This window comes from Drosophila mauritiana, unplaced genomic scaffold, assembly GCF_004382145.1.
Source record: "Drosophila mauritiana strain mau12 unplaced genomic scaffold, ASM438214v1 U_186, whole genome shotgun sequence".
NCBI classification, from domain to species: Eukaryota; Metazoa; Arthropoda; class Insecta; order Diptera; family Drosophilidae; genus Drosophila; species Drosophila mauritiana.
In genome coordinates this window covers 4,913-13,070 of record NW_022881318.1, presented here as the reverse complement: position 1 = coordinate 13,070, position 8,158 = coordinate 4,913, and the positions used below count along the sequence as shown (strand labels likewise).

At 36.3% G+C, this 8,158-nt stretch overlaps 3 non-coding genes across 3 annotated transcripts; all 3 read right to left on the bottom strand.

Annotated features, from left to right (window-relative positions):
• Positions 1-416: 416 nt before the first annotated feature.
• On the bottom strand, positions 417-4,389 carry LOC117149278. The gene has a single exon (XR_004460174.1). It is a non-coding gene; the product is annotated as a large subunit ribosomal RNA (ribosomal RNA).
• Positions 4,390-4,784: 395 nt separating this feature from the next.
• LOC117149276 lies at positions 4,785-4,963 on the bottom strand. The gene has a single exon (XR_004460172.1). It is a non-coding gene; the product is annotated as a 5.8S ribosomal RNA (ribosomal RNA).
• A 686-nt stretch (positions 4,964-5,649) lies between these two features.
• On the bottom strand, positions 5,650-7,639 carry LOC117149277. The gene has a single exon (XR_004460173.1). It is a non-coding gene; the product is annotated as a small subunit ribosomal RNA (ribosomal RNA).
• Positions 7,640-8,158: the final 519 nt, after the last annotated feature.

Sequence of the window (8,158 nt, the reverse complement as noted above, 5' to 3'; positions counted from 1 at the left end):
CCCCCGCAAAACCATTTAATTATTGTCCACTAGGACAGATTTTAAAAAAAAAAACGCACCCTAAAAAAAAAAAAAAAAAAAAAAAAAACTAAATTGATGACGAGGTATTTGGCAACTTGATACAATTCTTTAAAGTCTTTATATCAAAAATTATATGATAGGGACAATATCATATGCGTCACTAAATTGATGACGAGGTTTTGGCAACTTGACACAATTCATTAAAGTCTTTATATAATTATATGATAGGGACAATATCATATGCGTCACTAAATGATGACGAGTATTTGGCAACTGATATAATTCTTTAAAGTCTTTATTATCAAAAAATTATATGATAGGGACAATATCATATGCGTCACTAAATTGATGACGAGGTGTTTTGTCTTCTGGCTACAGGAAAAATCATTTATTTATCGAATCATCAAGCAAAGGATAAGCTTCAGTGGATCGCAGTATGGCAGCTGCTCAACCACTTACAACACCTTGCCTGTTACAAAAGTCGTTTACAATTGATTCTAGGCTTTGTCATTGTATTAAATAATGCTTTTATATGTAACTAGCGCGGCATCAGGTGATCGAAGATCCTCCTAATTTACTATGTTACAAATTACATTGGCATCACATCCATTGTCGTTTATAAATAAATTATAAACTTTAAATGGTTTAGAAGCCATACAATGCAAATTGCCCCTTATTTATCATTGCAGTCCAGCACGGATACGACCTTAGAGGCGTTCAGGCATAATCCAACGGACGTAGCGTCATACCACTGTTCGCTCGAACAAGTATTGTGCCATTGGTCCGTACCTGCGGTTCCTCTCGTACTACGCAGGAATGCTGTCGCAACAACGTTTTGTCATTAGTAGGGTAAAACTAACCTGTCTCACGACGGTCTAAACCCAGCTCACGTTCCCTTGCATGGGTGAACAATCCAACGCTTGGTGAATTTTGCTTCACAATTGATAGGAAGAGCCGACATCGAAGGATCAAAAAGCGACGTCGCTATGAACGCTTTGGCCGCCACAAGCCAGTTATCCCTATGGTAACTTTTCTGACACCTCTTGTTAAAAACTCTTTAAACCAAAAGGATCGATAGGCCGAGCTTTTTGCTGTCCCTGTGTGTACTGAACACCGAGATCAAGTCAGCATTTGCCCTTTTGCTCTATGTGTGGTTTCTGTCCGCACTGAGCTGGCCTTGGGACACCTCCGTTATTATTTGAGAGATGTACCGCCCCAGTCAAACTCCCTACCTGGCAATGTCCTTGAATTGGATCATACCTGAGTAATTGGAGTTATACCAAATTTTCAAATCAAAAATACATAAATGCATCGTTTTATTAAAGAATTTGTTTGCGATTATATAACAAACTCGTGATACTTTGATCAAGAAGCTTGCATCAAAAACCCAATACCATAAGATATAATAAATATATCCGTATAATGGCTAGGAAATGATACACGTTCCATTTAATCAAGTAAGTAAGGAAACAATAAGAGTAGTGGTATTTCATTGACGATACCAAACCGAGGTCTAATATCTCCCACTTATTCTACACCTCTTATGTCTTCCTTACACTGCCAGATTAAGAGTCAAAGCTTCAAAAGGGTCTTCTTTTCCCCGCTAATTATTCCAAGCCCGTTTCCCTTGGGCTGTTGGTTTCGCTAGATAGTAGATAGGGACAGTAGGAATCTCGTTAATCCATTCATGCGCGTCACTAATTAGATGACGAGGCATTTGGCTACCTTAAGAGAGTCATAGTTACTCCCGCCGTTGACCCGCGCTTACTTGAATTTCTTCACTTTGACATTCAGAGCACTGGGCAGAAATCACATTGTGTCAACACCCGCTAGGGCCATCACAATGCTTTGTTTTAATTAGACAGTCGGATTCCCCAAGTCCGTGCCAGTTCTGAATTGATTGTTAATTGATAATCGTTATAATTGATAAGAACTAATTGGTTTAACCCAAATAGTATTCTTAAAAATTTTAGCAAGAAAGTTCCACAATTGGCTACGTAACTAAACTATCCGGGGAACAAGTAACTAACATAAATGCTAGAAACTCTATTTACCCAGAACGAGCACATAAACCATGTTATTGTTTCCCAATCAAGCCCGACTATCTCAATCTTCAGAGCCAATCCTTATCCCGAAGTTACGGATCTAATTTGCCGACTTCCCTTACCTACATTATTCTATCGACTAGAGACTCTTCACCTTGGAGACCAGCTGCGGATATTGGTACGGCCTGTTGAGAAGTTTGCGTGTCCCCACCATAAATTTTCAAGGTCCGAGGAGAAAATATCGACACAACAGTATATGTCATGCTCTTCTAGCCCATCTACCATATCTCTCTGCGAAAGACTTCCATGGTAGTACGGCTATAAAACAGAAAAGAAAACTCTTCCGATATCTCTCGACGGCTTCTTTATGGTCGTTCCTGTTGCCAGGATGAGCACGAGGCCCATATTTAATAACAAACGGATACTCAACAGGTTACGGAATTGGAACCGTATTCCCTTTCGTTCAAAATTATTCAAGTGTATTATATTCGCTTTGTTTATATAGTTAGGCATTTTTGTTTTACTTGAAAATTTTCGGCTTTCGCCTTGAACTTAGGACCGACTAACTCGTGATCAACCACTGTTCACACGAAACCCTTCTCCACTTCAGTCCTCCAAGGTCTCATTCGATTATTTGCTACTACCACCAAGATCTGTACCAATGGCAGCTCCATGCAGGCTTACGCCAAACACTTCTACGCATACCATTGTACCTTCCTACTCACTAAAGTTTCAAAATTTATATCACAAGTAATATAAATCATCTACTTTAGCGGTAATGTATAGGTATACAACTTAAGCGCCATCCATTTTAAGGGCTAGTTGCTTCGGCAGGTGAGTTGTTACACACTCCTTAGCGGATTTCGACTTCCATGATCACCGTCCTGCTGTTTTAAGCAACCAACGCCTTTCATGGTATCTGCATGAGTTGTTAATTTGGGCACCGTAACATTACGTTTGGTTCATCCCACAGCGCCAGTTCTGCTTACCAAAAGTGGCCCACTGGGCACATTATATCATAACCTTGAACTTCATATCAAGAAAGTTAAGGTTCTTACCCATTTAAAGTTTGAGAATAGGTTAAGATCGTTTCGACCCTAAGGCCTCTAATCATTCGCTTTACCAGATAAGATTATTTTATATAATATTAAAATGCACCAGCTATCCTGAGGGAAACTTCGGAAGGAACCAGCTACTAGATGGTTCGATTGGTCTTTCGCCCCTATACTCAATTCTGACAATCGATTTGCACGTCAGAACTGTTTCGGTCTTCCATCAGGTTTCCCCTGACTTCAACCTGATCAAGTATAGTTCACCATCTTTCGGGTCACAGCATATATGCTCAAGGTACGTTCCAGTTAGAGGCATAAATAATATAAATATACATTATACATAACTATATAGAACGCCCCGGGATTGTGTTAATTAGCTATAAATAGCTAAAAAACTAATCCCATTATTAGTCAAGTTAATTACGCTATTAGGTTTACATCCCAATAACTTGCACATATGTTAGACTCCTTGGTCCGTGTTTCAAGACGGGTCCCGAAGGTATCCTGAATCTTTCGCATTGTTAATCATACAAGAGCATATAATAAACACAAAAATCAATGATAATTATGCCATTATATAATTCCGAAAAATTAACGCTCTGTAATAATATAAATCTATCAGCACTTTATCAAATTAATAACATTTATTCTGTGTTAAAATGCAAGCAATTTAATTGGAATAAACTATAAGTTATATTTTATGATAAATTTGGGATATGCTAATAGATTACAATGTCCTTATATGGAAAAAATGCACATTATTCTTAATAATATTATTTAAATATTACAATTTTAATGATGAATTTTCCATAACGGATATTCAGGTTCATCGGGCTTAACCTCTAAGCAGTTTCACGTACTGTTTAACTCTCTATTCAGAGTTCTTTTCAACTTTCCCTCACGGTACTTGTTTACTATCGGTCTCATGGTTATATTTAGTTTTAGATGGAGTTTACCACCCACTTAGTGCTGCACTATCAAGCAACACGACTCTTTGGAAAACATCATCTAGTAATCATTAACGTTATACGGGCCTGGCACCCTCTATGGGTAAATGGCCTCATTTAAGAAGGACTTAAATCATTAATTTCTCATACTAGAATATTGACGCTCCATACACTGCATCTCACATTTGCCATATAGACAAAGTGACTTAGTGCTGAACTGTTTTCTTTTCGCTCGCCGCTACTAAGAAAATCCTTGTTAGTTTCTTTTCCTCCCCTAATTAATATGCTTAAATTCAGGGGGTAGTCCCATATGAGTTGAGGTTGTATATATAACTATTTTTTGCCATAAATTCTTTATATATAAATGATAAAACAATCAATTAAATTCGTTATAAATAGTTCCAATAGTTCTTGTAAGCAAAGTTATTTTTTATCCATTTAACGAACCAACGAAGAATAATAACAAAACCAAGATTTTTCTTTTTCCGAATCATTAATAAGAGACAATTCTAGATGAAAAATATTTCAATTTTTTATGCTAGACATTTCTCAGTATTATTTGATTGAAAAAGAAAATATTTCTCTTCGTTTTTCACATTCAAATGTGAGATAATGTTTTTCATTTCTTTTTTAATATTATGAATAAAATCATTATTTAATCCAATAATATACCATATGCTTATAAAAAATTTATAAACAACTTAATTAGCATAGTCTTACAACCCTCAACCATATGTAGTCCAAGCAGCACTATAAAATTAATTAAAGTACATAACAGCATGGACTGCGATATGCGTTCAAAATGTCGATGTTCATGTGTCCTGCAGTTCACACGATGACGCACAGTTTGCTGCGTTCTTCATCGACCCATGAGCCGAGTGATCCACCGCTTAGAGTTTTATAATTCATTTTTATATAATATCAATATTGTTTTTATTGAAAGAAATTAAAAATACACCATTTTACTGGCATATATCAATTCCTTCAATAAATTTATTTTTATACCTAAAAATAAATGTTGCGATATGTCTTAGTTTCATATAAGCATTATGTATCATAAAAATCTGGTTATGGTTTGCTATTTTGGGTGACACATACTGCAAAATTTATATAAAACATTAACCTGATGGATGACAGGTACAAACATTGTATATTTTAGGTTGTTGCATTAGCCAACGTATGCTCATAACATAGATGAACAATACATATTCGCAACGCGTGTATATTATGGTCCATATACACACACACTTATTTTGAATACCACATTCAAAATTATTTTAATTTTAATTCGACTTCTACTTTCAAATTTTGTTCAGTTTCTTCGATTTCCATTTTCGAGAATTTGTTTTTATAGGAAACGCCATTGTTGTAGTAGGTACTGCCACAAATACGCACAACAACATTAATAATGTTAAAGTCTTTTTATGAGGTTGCCAAGCCCCACATATAAAATAAAAGCCATCTTCATTTTATTTTGACTTTAACTTTTGATTCCGTGGAATCATTTTGTAATATTTTTATTTTGGTAAATTGTATTTATTTGTATTATAACAAATGTTTATTAACGATAAGGATATTATACAATAATGATCCTTCCGCAGGTTCACCTACGGAAACCTTGTTACGACTTTTACTTCCTCTAAATAATCAAGTTCGGTCAACTTTTGCGAAACAACCGTAACACGCAAGGCGTCACAGTGATCACGTCCGGAGACCTCACTAAATAATTCAATCGGTAGTAGCGACGGGCGGTGTGTACAAAGGGCAGGGACGTAATCAATGCGAGTTAATGACTCACACTTACTGGGAATTCCAAGTTCATGTGAACAGTTTCAGTTCACAATCCCAAGCATGAAAGTGGTTCAGCGGTTTACCCGGACCTCTCGGTCTAGGAAATACACGTTGATACTTTCATTGTAGCGCGCGTGCAGCCCAGGACATCTAAGGGCATCACAGACCTGTTATTGCTCAATCTCATTATTGCTAGACGCAATTTGTCCATTTAAGAAGCTAGTGTCCTTATAATGGGACAAACCAACAGGTACGGCTCCACTTACATAAACACATTCAAACACAATAAACATTTTACTGCCACCATGAATGAAGGCTACATAAGCTTCAGCACCATAATCCTGAAGATATCTATTTAATATATTTGAGTCTCGTTCGTTATCGGAATTAACCAGACAAATCACTCCACGAACTAAGAACGGCCATGCACCACCACCCATAGATTCGAGAAAGAGCTATCAATCTGTCTTACACACTTATGTTCGGACCTGGTAAGTTTTCCCGTGTTGAGTCAAATTAAGCCGCAGGCTCCACTCCTGGTGGTGCCCTTCCGTCAATTCCTTTAAGTTTCAGCTTTGCAACCATACTTCCCCCGGAGCCCAAAAGCTTTGGTTTCCCGGGAAGCGACTGAGAGAGCCATAAAAGTAGCTACACCCAATTGCTAGCTGGCATCGTTTATGGTTAGAACTAGGGCGGTATCTGATCGCCTTCGAACCTCTAACTTTCGTTCTTGATTAATGAAAACATCTTTGGCAAATGCTTTCGCTTAAGTTAGTCTTACGACGGTCCAAGAATTTCACCTCTCGCGTCGTAATACTAATGCCCCCAAACTGCTTCTATTAATCATTACCTCTTGATCTGAAAACCAATGAAAGCAGAACAGAGGTCTTATTTCATTATCCCATGCACAGAATATTCAGGCATTTGAAGCCTGCTTTAAGCACTCTAATTTGTTCAAAGTAATAGTACCGGCCCACAATAACACTCGTTTAAGCACTAGTGCAGGTTTTTAAATAGGAGGAACATATGAAAAAATACAAGTATTTAATCACATATAAGAACTCCACCGGTAATACGCTTACATACATAAAGGTATAGTACTAACCACAATTGTAAGTTGTACTACCCGTATGAAGCACAAGTTCAACTACGAACGTTTTAACCGCAACAACTTTAATATACGCTATTGGAGCTGGAATTACCGCGGCTGCTGGCACCAGACTTGCCCTCCAATTGGTCCTTGTTAAAGGATTTAAAGTGTACTCATTCCAATTACAGGCCTCGGATATGAGTCCTGTATTGTTATTTTTCGTCACTACCTCCCCGAGCTGGGAGTGGGTAATTTACGCGCCTGCTGCCTTCCTTAGATGTGGTAGCCGTTTCTCAGGCTCCCTCTCCGGAATCGAACCCTGATTCCCCGTTACCCGTTGCAACCATGGTAGTCCTAGATACTACCATCAAAAGTTGATAGGGCAGACATTTGAAAGATCTGTCGTCGGTACAAGACCATACGATCTGCATGTTATCTAGAGTTCAACCAATATAACGATCTTGCGATCGCTTGGTTTTAGCCTAATAAAAGCACATGTCCCATAAGGTTCATTTTAATTGCATGTATTAGCTCTAGAATTACCACAGTTATCCAAGTAACTGTTAACGATCTAAGGAACCATAACTGATATAATGAGCCTTTTGCGGTTTCACTTTTAATTCGTGTGTACTTAGACATGCATGGCTTAATCTTTGAGACAAGCATATAACTACTGGCAGGATCAACCAGAATAATGTTTTTCCTTCATATTCCATTCATATATTTTGAATCGAAATAAGCAATATAATAGATATATAGATATATAGATTTTTCACTTTATATAATTCCATGATTTTTATTATATTGAATAAAATTCAATATTTCGCCTTTGGGTAAAATTTTAAATATATAAGTAAAAAAATCCATTCGATTACGGCCATTTTTATATAGCATTCGTAATCCATATTTTCATTTTTAATTTATACTTGTTTTACCAATATAACAAGAATTTCATCTAATTATTGTAATATATATATTTCTATAATTTATCTTTTATACATACATATTTCATTATAAAATATCATTTTATTTCCAACATACATAATTATTGTATCCACACATGTACAATTTTTGTTTAACCAATATAAATATTAAGTTAAATCATTTGCATTTTGAAGATAAATTTAAAATTTATCTCTTTTCATATATATCTCTGGTAATATATAACATAAAACCAAGCGCATATGATAATATTTCCACATTTAATATATA